Source organism: Hermetia illucens, chromosome 4 (assembly GCF_905115235.1).
Source record: "Hermetia illucens chromosome 4, iHerIll2.2.curated.20191125, whole genome shotgun sequence".
Classification (NCBI taxonomy): Eukaryota; Metazoa; Arthropoda; class Insecta; order Diptera; family Stratiomyidae; genus Hermetia; species Hermetia illucens.
This window is the reverse complement of record NC_051852.1, coordinates 140,361,878-140,386,554: the sequence shown is the minus strand read 5'-3', so window position 1 is coordinate 140,386,554 and position 24,677 is coordinate 140,361,878.

The window sequence follows — 24,677 nt, the reverse complement described above, 5'->3', positions numbered from 1 at the left end:
GCTTCCCACCCACGGTGATCGCAGGCTTAAGCGAATCTTAGAACATTCTCCAGAGGCAGAGAGTGTGCAGATTCTTCATTAAAGAAAACCTTGCCAAGGTGTTTTTGTCTGAGATCTGAGGATGCCAGGCATCTGCATAAAAAGTGCAGGGCTGTCTCCTCCTCCTCCTCACATTGGTTCCAAATAGCCGAAACCACTACCCCAATCTTTTCCATATGTTAATTTAAGGGGCAGTGTCCCGTCAAAAGCCCTACTAGGGTCTTCATGTCTCACTTCTTAAGGGACACAAAAACGCCGCTCTAGTTGCCCTAGGCTCCTTCACAAGGATTTTCGCTTGCCGGCAAGAGTCTAAATTTCTCCACTCGGTTGCGTGAATCCTCGGATTCCAAGAGCTGGTTCTGACCCCACCATTGTGGATCCAAACCCTCGGCGAGCTAGTCTGTCAGCCTCCTCATTACCGGCGATGTTAGAGTGCCCCGGCACCCACATCAGGAATGTTTCGTTCAGTCCGACAAGTTTCAGCAGCACCTGATGACAACTCCACACCAACTGGCTTGATATGTTGTTGCCATTTAACGCTGATAATGCCGCCCGATTGTCGGAACAGATTCGAATGGTGCGACCCCTCCATTTCTGTCGCAGACATTCTTTTGCTGCCAATGAAATGGTATATATCTCCGCCTGGAATATGGTCGTCATTTTTCCGAAAGGTCAGGCCAGTTCTATAATCGGATTCTCCGAGAACTCCCCGGCCCGCGATCCATTATCCATCACTGACCCGTCGGTGAAGATTATTAGGTCTGTAATCTGAAAAGACTCATGGCCATTTGTCGACCATTCTTCTCTTTCGGTGATTACGACAGTGTATGTCTTTTCAAAGACGAATCTGGAAACCATATGATCGGTCGGCATCAGGGCTACCGGATGTTTTTCAAGGAATTTCCAGATAGACGCATGACCGTTTGCTTGGCGCCTTTCCACGCCCCAATGGTATCGAGCCTATATGCGTCGTTGGCCGCTTTCCGTTTCACCTCCAAGTGAATGGGAGGGTAAATTTAGGATAGCTTCAAGTGCCGCAGTCGGCGTAGTACTCATTGCTCCAGTAATACTTAGGCAACCAAGTCTCTGAATCTGGCCAACAGACAATGCATGCATATATCAAAATGGGTTTTATTATGGATGTATACATCCAGTATATCCGTTTGGGTGAAAGTCCCCAGATCTTACCTATCGCATTCTTACAGCACCAGAGCAATCTGCAGGATTTCTGATATTGTTAATGGATATGATGTTTCCACGTTAACTTGGAGTCGAAATGTACTCCTAAGTACTTGACTGTTTGTGCCAGCTGGATTTCCGTTCCTGCTAAGGTGGGTAGTGTGTAGCTGTCCCACCTGATGTTCCTAGTGAACATAACTAGTCCAGTCTTCCTAGCGTTCACAGTGAGTCCATTGCGGAGGCACCAGCTGTGGATTTCATGCAGAGTTGCATTCAAGCGGTCACATACTGTGTTGCCGGTAATTATTACGGCTAAGTCGTCCGCACATGTTTGCGCGAAGACTTTTTTGTCCTGCAGGAGCCACAGCAGGGTATCCATTACCAAGAGCCATAACAGTGGAGAGAGAACTCCTCCCTGTGGACAACCCCTGAGACATCCTGCTTCAATAGACTTCTGGCCGACCGATATGTGGATTTTTCTCCATTCTAGCATGTGAAGGATCCAACCGATTAGCAGCGGTTCGATTCCATGCTGTCTTGCCGCATCACAAATTGCCGCGAATGAGGAATAATTTAAGGCACCGCCTAAGGCATATTTTTTTTCGGACATTGCCTTTTCAATTTTTGCTGTAAGTTCATGGAGTGCTGTCTCCGTGGATTTGCCTTTCTGGTGGGCGTGTGGCCACTTAGGAATGTGTGTATCCCTTATGAACCGATCTACTAGTCTTTCTAGTCCTTTTAGCAAAAAGGAAGTTAGGCTGATCGGTCGAAAGCTTTTTGCGTCTGTGTAAGTGGGTTTTCCTGGTTTGGGAATGAACAACACCTTCACATCCCGCCATTTAATTGGAATATATACATATATTCCAAATGTGTAGACCTAGGGCATCCATTCCTTCTATTACTAGCGCAGGGATGATGCAATCCGGACCTGCAGACTTGTATCTATGGAACGAGTTAAATGCCCATTTCACTCGCTCCAGTGATACGACTTTGCATACCAGATTCCAGTCTCTCGGTTGAGGGCTGTATTCACCTGTTGGCCCCGAGATTAGATTTTGGATGCTGCCTGGGAAGTGTACTTCAAGCAAATGATTTGCCGTTTCTTCATCGCTTTCTGTGCACTTCCCATTCTGTAAACGTAAATAACCCAGTTTGTGGCTACGTTTTTTGACCGGAATCCGCTTCAGCTTTGAGGTTGCCTCAAGAGAGTTAGTCTCTTCGCAAAAGCGTCTCCAAGATGATCGTTTAGCCGATCTTATGCTCTTCTTTAGAGCCTTCTGTGCCACTTTATAGCGATTCCAGCTAGTGCTTGATTCACCCTTCAGAGTACGATTAAGGAGCATCCTTGTCGTTCTCCTCTGTTTTGCCAAATCCGAGTTTCACCATGGTGTTTTACCCTTCTTTAGCATTTTGAGTGGACAGCTTTCTTCGAATGCTTCTCTCATGCTAGTTGTGATCATCTAGGTTGTCTTCTCAATTTCAGCAATGGATTTGATGTGCTTCCCAGGGATCCTGACTCGGGCGCTCAATTCTATTTGATACATCACCCAATCTGTCTTCCTCGGATTCCGAAATGGAGTAGGTGGAGGTGGATCCTATCCATAACGAAATCAATGCGTCTGTGATCCGAGAGTGTGACATCGCTTGATACTCTCCACTCCCCGATCAGAACCGCGATGTCAGGAGATGCCACCGTGATGTCGATGACTTCTTGCCTAACCACGTTGAAGAAAGTGGGTTCATTACCCACATTTAGGGATCTGCAAATCGGTTCCTACTAGATACTCCATTAGTCTCGATCCTCTTGCATTGATATTCGAACTTCCCCAGCATATGTGGTGAGCGTTGACATCACATCCTGCTATTACTGCCATGCCTCTACTTTTGGCATATTGGATAGCTCTGATGAATGTTCCACTGGGAACGTCTTCTGCGTCGTAGGGGAAATATGCAGAGCACCATAGTATCTTTTTATCTCCCTGTTGACTTTTTATGGCTAGCTTAACCGATGTGGTGTCGCCATCACATAGGCCGTTAACTAAGTTAGCCTGGAAGTCTTTGGAGACTACCATGCAGGTGCGGGGTCGATCGCTTCCATTGCCATACAGTAGGTCAGCATGTTGGAAGTTCAGGCCCCTGACTGCCCCATCAACAACCCACGATTCTTGTATGAGGTATGAGGTAACTCTCACCCAAAATCATGGTCTATGTTATAGTCTATTATTGCTGCTACGATGAACTTAAGAGGGGTTTTGCAGCCAATTATTAAAGATTATAGTAAAATGCTATTATTAACTTTATTTGAAAGGATATCAGTATGGAGGATCTTTCACAGCCTAGATACCATATAGTGACAGCCTCTTGATTTTTTTCATATTTTTCGGTTGGGTAGTTTCTGAGAATGGGCCCGTTAAAGAAATTATCACCTTGGACCTCCCGCACTCCCCACCTTTCTAATAAATATCAAAACTAAGACCGGCTTCGGAAAGTACTAACCGAGACCTTTCATTTGATCCCGACATGACTATATTTAGCAAACAAAAATTGACACCCCCCTTTTGCATGCATGGGGACCCCCTTTAATTTCGATGTAGAACTGTATGCGGGAGCGTTCATAGTCTCCACTATGTGTGTAACGGACAGACAGCGTAGATAAGTCCTCCTATTGAAGCAGCGAAAAGGCAAAGTACGTATTGGATGGGTGGTCTGTCGGTTACGGGAACAGAGTCCAGTGCATAAATGCTATAAGTGCTGGCAGTTTGGTCTCATAGCGAAAGCTTGCACTAACTCGCAAGATAGATCAAATCTGTGCCGCAAATATGGAGAACAATGCCAATTTGCAAAGGACTGCAAAGTAATGCCCAAGTGCGTATTCTGCGTGGAAGGAAAAAAATAGCGACAAAGCCCACATTGCAGGAAGCAGTAAATGCCCAGTGTTCAGAAAGGCGTTTATAAGTAAGGTCAAATGAAGTTTATGCAACTCAATCTGAACCACTGTCGAGCGGACCAAGACCTACTTTTCCAAAGCGAATTCGAAAGCAAAGTTGACGTTGCCATTGTATCCGAACAATACGAGGATTTGCATAGCGGAGTATGGATAGCGAACAAAAACTGTAAGGCGGCGACATGGAGCGACGGAAGTCAAGCTATAGAAGATGCGAAAAAATATCCAGAGGACGGGTTCACCCGTCCCAAGATAGGAGAGATATACATCTGCAGCTGTTACGCAGCATTGAGCCTCACATTAGATTGATACTTGCCAACTCTTGGGGAGCCAACAAATTTCGGAGGGGAAAATTTCAATTGGTGGTAGACCTCATCTTCATCAGTGATACTCTAATCAGAGACTTGCAGTAGCGTGTCAGCGAGGAGTACACACACAGCGATCATCAGGTTATCATCTTCCAAACCTCGTAAAGGAATATTATGAAGCGATGAGCTGGGTAACCAAGAAATTTGACGTGGAAATGTTCAAGGAGGTACTTCTGGAAGATATCGGGAAGCGCACAAAAGAAGTTTCACAGGTCGTGGAAAAATTGCGGCGGGCATGCGATCCCTCTATACCCCGGAAGCAACACTTTCCGAAGCCGAAATCCTAATTTCTAGTGCCTCAAAACTAGGAGATGCTCCCAGCGCAGAAGAAACTCACCTGAGTTCGAATAGCTACACATACAATATAAAAATGCGAGTACCTTTCACAAAAAGCAAATGCGAACATTTCAAGCGGATTTGTACTGAAGCTGACCGTGACCCACGGGGTGGCTCATACAGGTCAGTGATATCATCACTAAAAATTCGAGCGGTACCTTTAAATCCCGACGAAGTTCCAGTAGTGGTAAATGTGGAGGCTCTAGAAGCAGCGAAAAGATTGACTAAGAAAAAGACTCCAGGACAGGATAGAATCCCTAATATTGCCCTGAAGGTAGCCCTCAGGACAGCGTCAGGTACGTTTGCCCAAGTTTCCACGGTATACCTTAGGGAAGGAGAATTCCCCGCGCAATGGAAGCTACAAAAGCTCATACTCACTCCGAGAGTTGGTAAACCATTGGGTGACCCGTCCTCAAATAGATGTACATGTCTGGTCAATAGCATTGGCAGACTATTTGAGCGAGAAATATACGACAAACTGCTCGCCATTGCGTAAAAGGAAACGGCCCTTCCGACAAACAATTCAGATTTCGTAAGGCGAAATCAACTCTCGACGTAATCAGCGTTGTAACTGGTTTGGCACAGGCTGCAATACAAGAAGTAATAACCATCGTCGTTAAAAGTGCGTTCAATACTGCAAAATGGAAATAAATCATCGAGGTACTCGACAAGTTACGGATCCGAAATATATTGTACGCATTGTTGTTGAGTTTCTCCTTGGGAAAAGACTGTGACTCGGATGATGGGCTAAAAATATTCCCGACAACGTGCGGGGTACCTCAGGGATCTGTCCTAGGTCCGTTGCTGTGGCTAGTTATGTATGATGGAATGTTGGCGCTACGACTTCCAGACAACATGACAACTATTGGCTTCAATATATCGGAATAACAGTGGTTGCAAAGCATCAAGACGAAATCGAGATCTACGTAAATGAAGCGATATGTGAGATCAATTCCTGGTTGAGAAATTCCGCCTTTCACTTGCTGAACGCAAAACAGAAGTAGTTCTCATCAGGAAGAGAAGAAAGAACACTACTGTGAAAATCCAAACCAAACTTTGGATTGAGATACCATATAGCGGGAACCTCGTAATTTTTTCAGATATTCCGCTTGAGGAGTTTCTGAAAACGGGACCGTGAATGAAATTATCACTTTCCAGTCCCCGCCCTCCGCTCTTTTCAATCAAATGTCGAAAATGAGGCTAGATTTGGGAAGCACTAATCTTGACCTTTCGCCCTTTTTAACCTGGCCCTCGAGAAAGTGATCCGTGATGCTGAGGTAAATGCAAGAGGTACGATCCTCTTTAATTCCACCAAACTACTGGCCTATGCTGACGATATCGACATCATGGGAAGAATGGAATAGCCCGAGACGCACAAACTGCCTTCATCCAGATCGAGCAGGCGGCGCGAGATTTTGGGTTGCACATCAATGAAGGCAAGACAAAATATATGGCGGCAACGTCAGCACCAAAAGCCAACCAACCAACAACATCAAACCGCACTGGTCAAACGGGAAGAATAAAGATAGGAGAATACAGCTTTGAGACCTTTGATAATTTCTCCTATCTAGGGTCGAAAATCACAACCGATAACAGCTACGATGATGAAATCCGCGCACGGTTGCTGTCAGCCAACAGAGCCTATTTCAGCTTACAAAAACTGTTCCGCTCGAAACGTCTCACCATAGGGTCAAAGCTCTTACTGTACAAGACTATGATCTTACCAGTCCTCATGTATTCCTCGGAAACTTGGGTTCTTAGCAAGAAAAATGGCGAACTCTTGGCCGCGTTCGAGAGAAGAATTCTCCGAAGAATTTTTGGCCCCCTACATGAGGATGGACGGTTCCGTAGCCTACATAACGACGAAATCTATGAGCGATACCATGACCGTCAGGTTATGGGTAAAATCCGGCTCAATAGGTTAGGATGAGCGGGTCACTTGATCAGTATGGATGAGGTTGACCCAGCCCGGAAAGTCTATAAGGGCAATATCTATGGCAGAAAAAGAAGACGAGAGAGAGAAGGCCTAAGATGGAGCGATGGCGTAGGTCAGGACGCCAGACAGCTTTTAGGGATGTCGAATTGGTGGGCCTCGGCGCAAAACCGGGATGTATGAAGTTCCTTATTAAGGCAGGCCTAGACCGAAAGCCGGTTGTTACGCCGTTGATGACGATGAATCCAGACCTTTCATTTCATAACCAAAATGACTATATTCGATGAAAAAAAAATTACACTCCTTTTTTGCACGTAGAACGATATTACTCACGGTATGCGTGGGAAGTAACCGTTTCAGAGAAAATGGATGTGATAGACAGACTGGCGGATGGCATGTGTCACAGGTGGTGAAGCAGCGATATAGGATGCAGTCGCCAAGTTATGCAATATTTCATGAATTAGGCGTCCAGTGGCTTTGTGAAAGCTAAAATATGAGTTTTATTTGTGTGAGCTGCTACGCCCTACCAAGCTTTTTATTGTCTAAATTTGAAGACTTGCTAGACAATCTTTTTCTCTACGCAAGTAAACGAGGTCTAAAGGCATTGCCGATAACTTCAGTCCATAGGCCCTCGAGTTGAGGAACGAAGAGACTAAAGCAAGTGGATGAAGCTTCTTAGAACCACTTGTACCGTAAGATATACATCTGGCTCACGAATGTGGTATAAACACCTATCGAAAAAGTGGTCTGGTTCAATTATGGATCTGACTTTTGTCAGTCCTGCACAGTATGTCCTGGCAAGTTAGCGATAACTTCACGTACAGCGACCACGATGCAATCACCTGTGAACTAGCCACACGGTAGGAGACCCGCACGCCAAAAGGCATAATGAAGAGAACCACAGTTTGGTTTGCAAAATCGATAAATGAGTTAACATTCGTAGAGGTGTAGCTAGACCAGCCTAACCAGGCAAATACCTCCTCGGAGCAGCTCTCCATACAACCTAATGCATCCCCAAAGTATACGACGTATTGCTGCCTAACCCATTTCCCCACAGACTTATTTATTTAATTTAACGGACAACAAACAGAGTAAACTCCAATTAATTATTGTCCTCAGAAGGAGGAGAAAGCAGAAATCTTATCCTACGTTTAAAACTACTTAAAATAGAGAAGTTAAAAGGACCAAGCTGTTCTGCGTTGTAATTTCGGGAAAGCCTAGGAATCGGAAAGTGAAAATAGACTTCGGGCTCTGCGAAAGGCACCTTGAAAATGTCTGCGCTACGTGCAGGACGGCAAGTGATGTCGGCCGAGCAGTCCATCAGACCCGAGGAAAGTTTAAAAAATGTGCATAGATGCAGATAGGATCTACGCTGTTGAAGGAAGGGAAGGTTCAGAAAGCGGAGGCGGAAAGGATACTCCACACGAGGGAAGCTTTCCTTAAAGAAGAAGGAACGGGTGGATTTACGTTGCACATTTTCAAGGGCAAGACAATCACAGTTACGGGAGGGCGACCAGATCAGGGAGCAATACTCGAGGGTATTCCTCACGAGGGAATTGAAGAGAGCTAAGGAGGGTTGGATGGAGTCAAAATCAGAGGAGGAGCGAAGTATAAAGCCTGACAATTTTGCTGCTCGGTTGATGACATCGAGGCAATGGGTGTCAAAGCGGAACTTATTGTCGAAAGTGACTCCGAGGTCTTGAGTGGAATTTAGGCAAGATAAGGAATGCCCGATAAGAGAGTAGGAGAAAGAAGTGGGTGTAGCAAATAGAGTATCCCTTTTTGGCGTTTAGCGCTAAACCATTAGTCGAGCACCAACGGACCAGAGTGTCTATGTTAGATTGAAGGGAAACACAGTCCATAGGTGACGATATAGCGGAAAACAACTTAAGGTCGTCTGCATAGAGCAAACAGATACAAGTAGAGAGGGAAGGAAGGTCGTTAATAAAAAATAAAAATAGCAAAGGACCCAGAATAGATCCCTATAGGACGCCAGAGGACAGGAGAAGGAGCGGGAAGTACAGTCGTCAAAAGAGACGCGGCAGGATCGGTTGGAAAGGTTAGAGGCAAGCCATAAAACAGGCGGTATGGGAACGTTTAGAGACCAGAGCTTGGATAGAAGTATCTTGTAATTTACAGTTTTGAAGGCTTTAGTATAAATGGCATGAATTTCTTGCCGTGAATTTAGACATTTGGCGACGAAGTTGGTAAAGTCAAGCAGGTTGGACCTACGTGTAACGAAGCGTGTTGCTCTTTCACTATGTGTTGGCCAAAGTGGGTGGACAACCAGTCGCTGTCATATCTTTCCAAGATTTCGGAACAGGAGGAGATGAGGGAAATGGGACGGTAATTCTCGGTAAGCGTACGATAGCCACTTTTGTGTATGAAGGTAATGAGAGCCTCTTTCCACAATCCGGGAAAATGATTCTCTTTGAGGCTTTTGTTGAAAATAAGAGATAGGGGAAGGGAGATGGACTTACCAGTTTTGAGCAAAAATAGGGATAAGAAGGTGAATGGTAGGCGATGAGGGGCAGGCAACATCCACTATCGGGAGGAATTCGGAGGATGGAAGGGGAACGAGAAAAGATGATGAACCAAATCACCTCCAAGCCGGCCATCAAATACTTGGGAGGATTCTAGTAACAATGATGCCGAATGTGGGAGGGCTGCGTCATATTTGCAGACTGCTTATACCCAGGGTAGTGAGTTCCATCTTAGTGTATGGAGTCTCACTTTCGAAAAGCGCGATACATGTTTTATGTGACGCACATAAGTAAAAGCCTACAGAAAAACAGCCCAAGGGTGGTTCTGCCTTCAGTGCCAACTCAGATATTCGTTCGTTCCTCATCTTGGGAATCATGCCAACAGACATATTGGTGTAATATATATAACGTTAGGTAGATTACTGTTTTATCACAGGTAAAAAAGCCGAAAGGGAGATATTGGTTAGAAAAGGGCAACTGCGATGGGGCCACTCAGACAAGGGCTATGGTACACATAGGTTGCTCCCTACTATCGGGGAGTAATAGGAAAGAAGGCATAGGAAGGTGAATTAAAATTTGACAGTGTTCCTACCCATCCATTGACGGTTAGATACCTGATTGTCCCGGAGGATCCAGAACACGTGTTCTTAAAATGTCCAAGATTTGGAAGAAATGAGAAATCTGGAGTTAAAATGCGACAACGGGAAATTTTTGTACTGAGAATATTAGCATGTACTTTTTCCAGAGCCAAATTAAAGAGGGTGTATGAAGGGCATCCCCTTGTCTTAGACCGTTGGTCGAGTTTGAATAGTCGCGAGAGTGATCCTGGTTCTTTTATGCAGCCTCACACATTGATCAAGGTCAGCCTAATTTGTCTTGTCAATTTATCCAGGAAAAAAAATTGTCTCATGGCCGTGTTCAGTTTCACCCTAGCTGTGCTATCACTGGTGGCTTTGAAGTCGATGAAAAGAGATTATAACTGATGGTCATATTCAAAAGGTGTTTTCATCGCATTATTGGTTGTTGATCATTCCATCAAAGTACTCAATTCATGTTCCCAAATGCATATAGGGTCAAAAATCAAGCATAAACTATAATTATGATATATCGCGGTTATTTGATGACGTCCAGGATGCATGACTCCTTCCTCTGACCTATCCATACCCACTTATGATTCACTTTCTGTGGAACTACCTTCAGAGAAGTCTACCCCTACCGCTAGTTCTAGTTAGTTAGTGTTTCGAGGCACTCCAGGTCAGAGACATAAGTCCACTCAGAATGCATTGATGAAAGAGGCTTAAACCACGGTTAGCACTGCCTAAGTTTCAATAGGTTCTGGTAAAACATTGAGAGGAGCTAAACAGATAGATAATGATAGCTGCAGTGCGAAGTTGACGCAAACGTTGAAATTTAAAGATGCTCATAAAAGAATTCTGCGGTAATAGGAAATTAACAGAAATGGAAGAGACATATATGGAATTACACGAATTCCCTGGAAGGAAGGACTTTTGTGTTTCCATAACAGAATGCTAGGCGAATAGTTTTCGGCTTAACCCAACAGGACAGAAGAATGGAAAAAAATATCCCTTCCTGCAATATAGATGGGAACTGGATCAATATTCGAGTCGTCGTATCAATGTCCCATTATCTGTAAGCAATCTAAGAGAAGACCGTATATCACCATTATGTAGGCGTATGTCTCCACAGTTTGAGAGTACAAAAATTCAGAAAAGCGCAATTTTCAACAGGTTTAACGTTTCTCACTGGTTTTAAATGGGATCACGTATCTAACCATGCCATCAGCTATAAAATTCTTGATTGTCTCTCTTCCTAAGTTTCTTATGACTATCATGAATTTCAAGCAACTTTCTGTGCTCTTGAAACAATTATTCCGTATTTTCGCCTTTAAATTTATCCTTTTCTTATCTTATATTAATGGGAACGCTCTGGCAAATGTAATGCACTTCCAAGAATTTTATAGCCTCGTAAGTTTCGCATATTTTTAGAGCAGCAGCGGATTTTTGTGCCTCACCTGCATTTAAATACGCCGACATTTCCCTTTATGCGACATTATCAGGCACGTCCCTATCAAATGCTTCAATTATGGATCCCTGCTAGGTTCACGCAAACAAATATACATATATCCTCGTTCAGTCCCATTTTCACTTTATTCTCCACTCGACGTACATCGAAACATTGTCTGCATCCCCCTGCCTTGACGTAGGCACTGCTATTCCGGGACGATTTCATGAACGAAGCGACGTACATGGTAATGATTGGACAAACCATTTTAATTCAATTTAAATGTGCCAAAAAGTAAATATTTAGGGCTCGTGTATAAACTGGAATTGGGGAATTTCGAGCTTAATTTTGAAGGCCAGGCACGTTTTAAACATTTTTTTGACATTCCAATATACAGAGGTTGGGCAAATATCACAGAATGAGGGCTGGGGGCGTCACCTGCTACTGGAAAAATAAAAGGAAATTTAATTTTCTTTGGAATATGATGTGGCGAATATTTCTATTTTTGTCGATTTTAATTTGTTCGAAATCAATAGCATAATGGGAAAGCGTGAAAGATTTTAATTCTAAAGAAAGTTCGCTTAATCACAGAAAATAAATGAATTCAATTTTTTGGAGGAGAAATTCTCAAAGAAATTCAATTAATGGGATATCAAAAGGGAAAGACGAAAATTAATAGAATAAGCTCCGATAAGGGTGCGGTCGGAGACCGAACTTTAATATCAACATTCAAATTAAAGTACAAACATTTCGCGGAGCACCAACAACAATGGTGTAATACGCTGGATAGTAATTGAGAAACTCATGACACCATCCAAATTAGGCCTCTGACCCTCCCCCTCGGACACCACCTTGTCGTGGTGGGGTAGCCTGTAGTAGTTTACTACTACACTAAGGGTGTCCAAAATATGAATATGGAAACGAAGGATATAAACTCTCCAAGTGGTAAGAAGTCACGGACTTCGAATCCACCCGCGACCATGAGCAATCATGTCGCGGCCAAGGTGCGGATTTTGGAGGCCTCACTACATTCACACTCGCCTATAGATCAATCTGTAGAAGGCATGCTTTCCGACTCAGTGGAAAGTTTGCATTTAGAGCCTACGGCGAAGTTAGCCAGAAAGGAAAGTACGGAAACTCTCAAATTGCGCGGTACTACACCCCAAATCTACCCGCAAACGGAAGAGGAAGACCCAGCAGAAGGGAACTTCGTCCACTAAGGAGGGGGGACTACAGGCTGAATCCTGCCTGTCAGAACCTCCTCCTTCATTCTTACCGGGAAGAGCGGAAGAACGGGAAGCTGGTGACGTGGACGCTACTGGTTTAACGCCAGTATGTGGAAATGGATCCAAGCGGTTCGGACACCGTGAACCTGAGAAGGCCCTAAGATGACGGCAGAAGAGAGCACTGCGAAAGAAAATGAAGCACCTTGGGAATGAGGACATGGACGTGGCTGTACCACTAGGCGCGGTAACGCCCAGAGAAATCGGACGCAAGGAAGCGGAATCTCCGACGGAAGGTGGGGATAAACTGGAAACCCCGGTAAGATCCACACTGGACGCACCAGACTCTTCTGTCAGCGGTAATGCGCGCAAGAAGCGTAAGACCAACACATTTGCTGTGGCCAACGCTTTATTGTGCTCCACACCAGCGCTTATATGCACGCGTCTCGCGGGAATTAGGACCGGTGTGCCGGGAGGTGATCAAATCAGCGAGAGAGATCTCAATAGAGCTGGTCCCTCCCACAGGAATACGAACACAAAGGCGGGAAGTAAGAGGACGTATGCGCAAGCTGCAGCCTCTGGTCTGACTGCTGCCGTGGGAGTTTCCTCCAAGGATGGCAAAATATCAGAGGGACAATTTACCATCCTCCGGGAATGCTTTCGTGATGGGCTTCTCCATTTGGAGTGAACTGACGAAGCTGCCTTAAAGTGGCTCCAACAGGTAATCCCAACTTTGAGTTCCGGCGGTCGGCCCAAGTTCACTATTGTGAACACTGAGCTACGCAGAGCAGAACATGTTGGATGTTGGCTATCGGGCCCTCGAAGGAAGGCAGAGGACATCATCCGCGTGCTGGGTGAACAGAACCCGGGCATGGACTTTGGGCACGGGAGGGTAAAGTTGGTATTCGAACTGGACCAACAGAGTCTGAATGTGCTCAGGGGAAGTCACCATATGGTGTTCCACTTTTTCCTATATAGACTGAAATTTAGTCATATCAGGAAACTGTAGGGCATCATCTCCATTTTGAGAGCGAAGAACAATGATGGTCTTCGACTCACACAACATAGAGCAAATTGCAGCTTCTTCGGTGTGCTCTCCCACAATGGAGCCGTGCGCGGAGGATAGTGCATACAGGGGCGGAACCCCCCTCTGGGGGCTCGCACTGGGGAAGGGACTATAGAGTGAATCTGCTAGTAACTTCTCCTACACCTTCCAAGGAACAGGCGGAAGGAAGAGAAGCCAGAGACGTGAACGGAACTGACTTGATGCCAGTTCGAGTGATCGAATCTATGCAACCCGGACACCGCAAACCAATTATGGTGCTAAGTGGAAAACAGACGAATGCTCTGCGGGATGAGATGAGATCTTTCATGGATGTGAATATGGGAATTGCGGTACTTCCAAGTACGGCTTTTCTCAGAGTAATCAATCACGAGGGGATCGAGTCTCTGGCGGTACGGTGTGGGGGAAACCCCGTCATACGCGGACTGCCGCATACGCTTCTAACTGTTTTCCATAAGACAATAGACTAAGTTTATGTCGAAAAACATAAAGATTGGTCAAATCAACCTGCAGCATGCCAAAGCTCCCTCCTACCTGTTGGCAGCGAGAATGACAAAGCTACAGGATTTCCCCTATATCTTTCTGGTGCAAGAACCGTGGGTTCGATTAAACAGAATCTGTCACATTGGATCAATAAAGGGGGCTTGGATCTTCTACGCCGAAAGATCCATAAGACCGAGAGCTTGCGTCCTGATGTCAAGACGGTTAGAGGCAACTATGCTGAGACAATATTGTTCCCAGGACTTAGCTACGGTCATCATACAATACCAGATAAGTGGCGAGAGGAAAAACATAGTTGCTTCCGCTTATTTACCCTGTGATTCTTTGTCCTCCACCGACGCAAGAGCTTAGGGATCTGGTGGCGTATGCAGAATCAAGTGGTCTCGAACTCTTAATAGGTTGCGATGCGAATGCTCAACATATTTGTTGGGGCAGTAGCAAATGCAATCCAAGAGGGGAGAAGCTATTTGATTTCATCACTTCAGCTGGTCTTATGACTGCAAACGTAGGGTGCGCCCCTACGTTCGTGGGACCGAGAAGAAGCGAAGTAATTGACCTAACAATCTGTACCCCAAAAGTGTTAGAGTTGATTACACACTGGCGAGTGCTAGACGAGGTCTCACTGTTAGATCACCGATATCTAGAATTCAATCTGACTATTGCGGGCGAACAGTCTGCAGTACAAAGACGGAACCCTAGGAAAACGGGTTGGGCAAAGTTTAATGAACTTCTTGGCGATAAAGTACAGTTCCCTAGGCGACTAAGGACTCCTTTGGTGGTTTAAGATGAAATGAAAACTCTGAACTGCACACTTTTAGAGTGCTACGAAGAGGCTTGTCCTATTTCCCGAGGCCAAACCGGTAAAACGGTTCCTTGGTGGAACCGGGAACTGCAAAAACTCAGGAAATCAACCAGGCGACTTCTAAATCGTGCTTGCAAAAGTAACAATAACGAAGACTGGTTAAATTTCAGGAACTCACAACGTGAATATAAGAGGCCCGTTAGGTGTTCAAAACGAGACTCCTTTAGAGCGTACTGTGAGGAACTGGAAGCCGAAAGAGAGACTTCAAGGCTGTGCATAGTCCTCAAAAGGGATGAGTCAGCCAAGTTGGATTCTCTTAAAAAACCCGACGGTACTTTCACGAGCTCCAGACTGGACTCAGTACAGACCCTCCTGGAAGTACACCACCCGGGAGAACGGGTTAGAGAAGTCGTAGGGGGAGAGTTGACGGTTTTTGCAACCCCTTCAACACGCAAGTGTTGCAAGGGGAACTGGAACACTGCGAAAGCGGTTGTTACCCATGAAAAGGTGAGAGCTGCCATACTGTCCTTTGAACATTTCAAAGCACCTGGCATGGATGGCATCTATCCGGCAATGCTAAAGGAGGGTATGGAACATTTAGAGCGACCTCTAAGAAATATTTTTCGAGGACGTCTTGCTCTGGGCTACATGCCTTCTTCTTGGCAAGAGATTAAGGTAGTCTTTATACCGAAACCTGGGAAAGATGACTATTCTAATCCAAAGAACTTCAGACAGATCAGCTTGACTTCATTCTTGCTGAAAGGTTTGGAGAGACTAGTGGAGCGTCACATTCGTGGAAACGCACTTAGGTCGCACTTAATGAAAACCAACATGCTTACCAGCGTAGAAACTCCCTGTGAGCCTGCTCTTCATTCTTTGGTCACAAAGATAGAGGATGCAACTTTGAATGGTGAGTACGCATTGGGGGTGTTCGTGGACATTGAAGAGGCTTTGTGCGCCTTTTCAAAAACTTTGTGATGCCGCCAGAGAGCATGGTATTGATGATGCTTTAATTAAGTGGATCCATGCTAAGCTAACGCAGAGATTGCTGTGCACTGAGGTGAGTGTCGATCGCTATCTGACTGCAGAAGCAACGAAGGGGTGCCCCCAAGGAGGCGTGCTTTCGCCACTTCTGTGGAGTATGCTGATCGACTCACTGCTATGCGAACTACAAAATTTGCCAATACACGCTCAAGCTTATGCTGATGACGTGGCTGTACTTGCTGTTGATCGGGATCTTGATAGACAGCTGGTGCCTTAGACATGGTCTGCCAATTAATGCAAATAAAACCACAATGGTTTTATTCACAAAAAGATGAGGGGTACTACCCTTCAACTCTCCGAAGAAGTGAAATATCTGGGAGTCACTATAGATAAAAAACTTCTTTGGAACAAACATGTAGAGGTAAAGATGAAACGAGCTCTCACAGCTTATGGGCTGTGCAGACGGACCTTTGCCTCGTCATGGGGACACAGGCCTTATGTGGTAATGTGGATATACGTTGCTATCATTAGGCCGATGTTCGTATATGCATCCGTAGTATAGTAGGTTAAGGTGAGACAAAAAGGTTTTTACCGTAAACTAGTCGCACTGCAAAGAAGTGAGAACTGTGTGTCTGGGTATCACTGGTGCCATGAGCACGACATCCGGCGCAGCTCTGAATGTACTACTCAATTTGCAGCCCCTTGATATATTTATTCAAAGCACTGCAATGAGAGCAGCTCATAGACTAATTCGATTAGATCTATGGAAAAACAAATCACTAAACCGATCACGTTGAGTCGACTTCGCTTCTGAACGGAACAAAGGCTGAAGAAGAAGGGTAAAGTATCTCAGCGTCAATGTAATGCAGTGTTAGACAATGCTGGACTTTCAACGCGAACTTAATGCTCTGGGGGCTCCGTCTCAGGCACGAAGGGGCGAATCTTGATTGAGAGGGAATTTAATACCAGAACTTTTAAATGATGGTGGTGGTAACAAAGGCGAGGCTCGTCGTTCAGAACATCGAATCTACACTCGCATCACAGTATCCATGCTACGAAGAAACCATCCCTGAAGTAACCTTCGCTCTGGGAGCCTTAGTGTCGTCAGTGAAGGAGTTGCGAATTCTGGCAGATTTCTCGGTAAGTGATCAACAATGCATTGAGTCCGAAGCGGCCAAAATTGCCTCTGCCTCTCTCACCTGGCCGAACATCTCCTGCAGACGCCACGAAAGTCGACATTAGAAGGTAGGCTCCTGGGACAGACAAAGTTGAGCTGGCAAATACTTTCGCAAAGGAAATTTTGATGTAAACCTGATAACGAAATTTGTACCTGTGAGTCTGAAAAAAGTAAGGCTTTCTAGGACAAATAAGAAATGCGCCCCAAACTGGTGTTCATGATTATTCTCCTTTGACTGGGAAGGGGCAAAGCTCGCGCTCATTAACAGCACAAAGGAGACACAGAGCCACCGACTGCATACAAACCACTCGGTATGATTAACTCAGTAAAGCAAGCAATCGTAAAGCTGTTCAAGAGTTGACTCGACGAAGCGATACGTGCAGCCGGGAGCAGTCAAGTTAGTTCTATTGTAGAGTGAGCGAATCGACAGTCCATCTGGGAATAGTGGGCGGAGTTTAGATCTTCGCTGATCGATCGAGAAAGTTTTCAATAGCGTAAACAGAGAGTACATCTGGAGTGCTCTATGCAGGAGGGGCATTCCGGAGAAACTAATAGCTTTTATGAGAGCGACATACGATGTCGTAAAATGTCACGTGATGTACCGAGGGTAAAATCTCGGAGGATTTTGAAGTCCAAACCGAAGTCCGCAATGGTTTCATTCTGTCACCGATATTGTTTCTTTTTGTTATCAATGGCGTTCTCCACGCTGTTTTGTCCGGAAAATGTGGACGAATTCGAAGGATAATGGCATCCTTCCTCAAACACCTCAACTACACTGATAAACAAGTTGAGACTGTTCTGTGCTAGTGTTCATTCCGTATTGCTATATGGGAGTAGCACACGGAAAGTGAACCGCAGTACTATTCAAAAACTACAATCTTTCGTCTATACCTGGCTGCGTCGTATCATCGGAGTACGCTGGTCTGATACTATCTCAAAAGAAGAACTTGGTCGGCATACTGTGATCGGAAGGCAGAAGTGGCAGTGAATAGGTCACACTTTAAGGAGGGGCGACAAGTACATTGCGGGCTATGCCATGCAGTGGAATCCACTCTCACAAGAGAGAAAAAATAAAATTTCAAAAGGACTTGAACGTTTGCAGTCTCATCTGCATAAGATCGGTAAGGCCCGATCCCCTAACTGTGTGTTCTACAATGGGCTAATGGTGGGAGACACAGATCGCAAAGAGATGCTGAGGTGCACTGGCAAATGTGGCCGTGTTGCACATTATGACTGGGTTATTCTTCCCACGAAGAAGACTGAGCTCAAGCGACGGAGAGGTTCGACGGCAGCGAGCTCTTTAAACAAACAACTTCCCTTTTCGCTCTTTCCTCCCGTTGTTCAAAGAAATTCTCTGACGTGAAGCCGAAAACTAAAATCGGGAGAGCTAGCCCGAAATGATCCCAGGTAAGTTCTTTGATGATGGAAATTTACTTAGTTGGTCCTGCGGCTTACTGTTGCAGAGGCTGGACAACCATTTCCCAAACACATTCACCAACCTTACCGCACTTTCATATATGTACAAACATATGTGTAACCAAGGAGTACAGAAAAATCAAGTGTGTTTGATGGAATATGTACAGCAGTGTTCCGAGGGAATCCAGAAGTTAATTTTCCAGTTTTTAATTAAGCTCACTAAAAAGGTAAGGAGTTAAGAAACTTTCAAATTAGACTTGACTCAAGTAAAGCTTTACGAATAGAGAAATGCATGATATCACCTTTTAATCAACTCCGCTTTTGATTCACTACTCCATTTTTCATGAATTTTCTTCCTTTTTGGATTAGCTGCATGGAAAATTCCTTTGAGCCAAAGTCGAAATTAATCATAAAATATGGCTTCTAAGCACAATCTAGATGAGTCCTCATTTTTTTAAGGCTTTATAAAAAATAGATACTATATATCTGCCTGTCCGCCCACCGACCTGTTTATTCCGAAATGGAGAATTAATGATGGGGCACTCGGTTATGTATGTGCCTTTCCCTCTATTGAAGCCACTTAAAAGCGCATTTCGGATTCTCTCCATTTTCCTCATTTTACCTTCAATGCATTCCATAATTGATGTAACTCTATCCCAGTTCTCCTGGTATTCCTTATCCTTTCTAATATTACGTTTTAAAGTCTATATTATATGCGGTTTTACAAATCATTTGTTATCTTGAGTCAAACTGCTGGTTGAATTCATTTTATTGTACGTCCTATTTTCCATCTACAACATAACCTCTGTTATCATTGCCATTTTCCCATTTTCCGAATCCTATCCATATTCAGAATATTAAAATCTAACATTCCGTGAACATCTATTTTTAAAGGACCATGTTAGCCTGATTTCCAAATCTCAACCCTTATTCTATCAATCCTAAAATCTACTGCTACCCCAGATCCTATTTAATAATCATGCAATTTTAAATACACATTCAGAAATAGAAACGATTATTGGCATTTCTTTTCCTTATAAAAAATATTACCATGCTATGTTCCTACCCAATCTGGCGTGCAACTATATGCATTTTCGCTTAGCTTTCCTTTTCAAAAATATAGAAACATTTTTCTAAGTAATGTTATGAATTTGAGTTTGCGAGGTATATGGTCTAATGGTCGCAATCCAAGTTCAGTTCGGCCGCCAGTTGGACACGTATCGGCAAGCTAAGGGTGCAAGACCTTCAGGCGAGAATTTGAGATATTTTTGTGTATGAGCATTTATCAAAAATGTTCACCAACGATAAAGATTGCGATAAAATTCTCGCTCACAGCCTAAACAAATATGTCTGACCAATTCATTTTTCATTCGATCTCCGGCGGCCTGAACAGATAAAACTGACATACCAACTGCACCATATCCACGTTCCGGCCGCGATCAATTCCGGAATCTTCTGACCTAACTGACAGGTAGAAATAAACATTGATAGCGGGTTTAATATATAAGCCTCAACTGTACTTTACTCTGCAAAGTCAAGCGCAGCAGAGGGTCAACTGGTATTATGAAGGGGATGTCCATTCAACTACAGAAACATAGTTAAACAAGTCGGAATACCGGAAGCTCGCGCTTCGGATATAAAGGTTTTGTGTTCATCTTATGTAAGAAATTTCAGCGCATATTTTTCTATCCGTATATAGCTACAAATCCAACATACTCCTTCATATTTTTCCAAACTACGAGACATACATACATATTACAGCCATAGATATTACGCTCACCCTAAACAAACAAACTGCCTATTTCCGAATACTGTACACATATAGGCACGTATATAAATTGATCGTACCCATATTTCCGATTTACGTCTTATATCTATCTGAATTAGGCACTACCTGCAAAGTTCATTAGCACGTATATAATATATGATACCTACATACACACATGTCTGGTTGGCAAATAACTAAAAAAACTAAAAGAAAATAATTCTCTGCGACCCAATTCATAAGAACTCATTTCGTTGTGGTATTGATGAATTGATATGTGATGATGACGTCATGCAGGTTGTAGAGTGCACGAAATTCACAAAAAATTGTAAAGTTTCACCTCCTATAACTTTGTTAATAATAATTGGATTTTCTTCAAACTTGACCAAATTGTGTATTATATTCTTCATTACATGCATGCCAAATTTTGTACTTCTGGGATGAACATAAGGGGGGTGCCGGGTAAATTTCTAAAATGTAGAAATATACTATTATTAACTTTATTTATGCAGATGTCGGAACCGGATATATTTTGAGGCCTAGATTTCGTAGAGATGCACCACTGTGATTTTTTTCAGATTTTTCGGTTGGATAGGTTCTGAGAACGAGACCTGTTACACTTTTTGGAGGTCATACTTTGAGCGCTCACTCCTTCATGTTTCACCCAATATCAAATATTGTACCAGTTTCGAAAAGTACTAATTGAGACCTTTCATTTGATACCCCACATGGCTACATTCTGTGAAAAAAAAATTTGCAGCCTCACATGTATGGGGAGCCCCCCCTTAAACTTAACACAAGATGGCGCCACTTACTGCATGTAAAGGGATCACCAGATTACATACTTTCACCAATTTTCGTAACAATCGGTCCAGCCGTTTCCGAATAAATCGGGCGTGACAGACAGACAGACAGACAGACAGACAGACAGACAGACAGACAGACAGACAGACAGACGGACAGACGGACAGACAGACACCGTCTCGATTCTAATAAGGTTTTGTTTCACACAAAACCTTAAAAAGCCCACGAACCCTCTTCCTGCCCAACTGGACCGAGGAGCGACCAACCTAAGGATGGGCTGAAGACAACATTCAAAGGTTCGCATCACAGCGATGATGCGTTTTAACGCAAACTGTGTACGACCATGCGAAAATGTATTGCTGATTGCAATTAGCGAAAACACGTCAAACAGTGACGCTGTGGTTATAAACTATAGAGACACTAGGTCAGATTGTTACCGGGCAGGACTCTTCGGACTATAGCAGAGGTCGTTCGGTTGTCGGTGGGTTTTCCCCGAACAATTGTTTTTATGCGACATTTCTCCAATCCCAACTGAATGCCGATATCCTTGCTGAACTGGATGGTGATGTCCAGTAAGGAGCGAAGTTGGTTTTCGTCTTTGGCATACAATTTGATGTCGTCAATAAACATTAAATGGCTTAATGTGCATTTATTTGGAACCCGTATTTGCTTTCATGCAGAAGATAGGATAACGGATTCAAAGCCAAGCAAAACCACAGCGGGCTTAGTGTCCTTGGAAGATGCCACGCTTAATTGGTATCTCTCCTGATGTTTGTGAGGATACCGATAGCTTCGTGCTCCAATCCTTCATCACTGTTCTCAGGAGAAGAACGACATTCGGGTTGAACTTGAACGTGGACAGCCTGCTTTACAGTTACCGATTATAGGCTGTTATTTACAACCTCGGGTGCCTTTTGCGCATCTTTTGCTCCTTAGCTATCAATTTATGAACATCAAAATGTTTTCAGATGTTCGCGCACAAAACTAAAGCGAAGACCTCGTAGATGGTAGGAAGACAAGCAATTTGTTCGACCTTTTGAAGGGCAGGAGACACTCTGTTCCTTGGGGATGAGAAAAGTTATCTCCGTGGTGAAAAATGTTAAAACTAATTTAGGATCGGCAATCATCTGATTGTACCAACTGCCCTGCAGATTGGGGGTTGGGTAGGGCTGACAACTCTACACGGAAAACCACAGAAAGAGCCTCGGACAGGATGGATTTTACAACAATGAATCCAGCAACGACAACAAATTGGGAACGGCTAGTTCGACGATGAATCTTAACTAGCAACAGAACGGAAGAATGCTGCATACCGAGTAATGTTGGGTTCTCAAAGAACGCGGGCACGCGCAGAGTCCTACCAAGAACTCCGTCGACCGAAGAAGCAACTTCACAGACGGAAGAAGGAAACCTGGGAGAACCAACAGGTCTGTGAACGAGAAAAGTACAGGGAGCAACCGCACCAGGTGCCAACAACAAGGTGTACCAACAAGTCAGTAGAATGAAGCCTTATACACCTCGATGTTCATCCTGCGGAGACAAAGAGGGAAATCTGATTTCCGACAGAATGTCCATATTGGAGCGATGTGTTGAGTATTTTGATGAACTGCTCAACAATCAAAATATAGGCAAGTTGGAGGTCCCGCCAACTGAAAACGCGAATCACTAACAGATCAGATTTTCTCTCAGCGGCAAGCGATGGTAAAACTGTTGGACACCACCCGTGTCGCGGTCTGAGCGGGCGATCTTATAAATGCCACTTTTTTCCATACATTCTTTTTTAACTTGACTGATTGTAACCGGGTTCTAAGTAGGTATCGTCTGCTGGTCGAGGTGACCCGGAATCCACGTTTATGTAGCCGCCTTTTGATATTCTGCCTCCGACCCGAGTAGATTAATGTTATCGATTGCGTAGGTTCTGTGTTCACCTCCTAGAAGAGTGTTGAAAGTTTCTGTCTTGAGGCCTGGCATAGTTTCTTTTTGATCCGATTTTCGATGAGGATCCTGTTGTATCCGTTTTTCCTGGCTGCTTCCAGAGTGTAATTCATTTCTTCTCTCCTCATTGAGCGGTGTTGTGACCATCCTGTGACCATCTTATGGTGGAAATCGTGGTTTGAGGTGTATGTGATGGTTCGTTGAGTCTAGGTCGGTTTCCTCAAGATGTCGAATTCAAAATTCCCTCTTGCCGGATTATTTTTAAGTCTAGAAGCGGAGATAATTTTCGATCTTCATGGTGAAATCGATGTTCCTGTGTGCCCGGTTGAGTTTCACGAGGATTGTTCCTGTTTCTTCCCTTTTGATAATTGCTAATATATCATCGCCGTATCTGATCCAGAGTCTCGGGAGTGCCCCAGCTTTCTCGAGTTGATCCTCCAGGTTCTCCATAAATACCTCGCACAGCAGTGGTGAGAGGGGGGTTGTCCATTGCTGCAATCTTTCAATCAAAGAACGTTACCTACAGGTACCTCACTATTGTGTAACTTCATGTACGAGCATTAACGTAGCTTTACGAGAACAAAATATCTTGAGGATGTTGAGCTGTGCTCAAGTGAATATAGAAATCCCCGGGGCAAAAAGTGTGAACACTGAATACCGAACGCAAGCGATATGTAGTATACTTACACATAAATTTCCTACATTCAGTGGAAGGGGAAGGAAAAAAGGTGATTACCCTCGGATCCAGAATATGGCTACCTAAAGAAATAACTAACGCTGAAGGGATACTCGCTAAAGGGATAATCACCCCGGGCCAGGATTTTTTCTCCACGGCCCTGAGTAAGGCAACTAACATGGAAATGTTATCCAAACCTTTACCTAAAAAATTGGAACCTGTTACCTCTGAGGATGAGCACAATAAGATCATGCAAAATTAAGGCAAAGAATGCAAACGTCGCAGGTTGGATACCATCGAAATATTAGGTTGTTGCTAATGGAATGGCCGTTTTGGTACTAAATTTTAAAACGACTGTAAAGCTTACAAAAACTTATTTATTTGATCAAAATAGGTGGCAGTCGATTTAAAATACTTCTCCCAACAAGATTCAAGAGCATGTATGCCAGTTTCATAGAAGTCCAACTGTCCACAAATTCGTTCAAGGCAATTTTGACAGCCTCTTCGTTCCTAAATTGTTTTTCCGCCACAAAATTATCCAAATGCTTAAAAAAGCGGTAGTTGGCTGGCGAAAGGTCCCGTGAATATGGTGGATAAGGCAGAGTCTCATACTGCAATTCGTTCAACTTTTGAAGCGTTGTTCTGAATACACGGGGTCGTGCATTGCCGTGAAGGAGGATCACACCATCTTTGTTGACTAATCTCGGTCTTTGTATACTCAATTTTTGGTGCATTTCCTCGGATTGGGAACAGTATTTCTGTGTATTTATAGTTTCGCCAAGTGCCAAAAAAGAATAATGGACAACTCCAGCGCTCGACCACCAAACAGTCCCCATTACCTTTTTCGGATGGAGGCTCGATTACGGCATATGGTTCGGTGGCTCATCAGCATCTAGCCATTGTGCTGTTCGGCGACGATTGTCGTATAATCTCCACTTTTCATCACATGTCACTATTCTGTGCAAAAAAGGGTTGCTTCTGTTGCGGGAGAGTAAAGAACTGGAAACTTCCATTCGAAGCACCATGT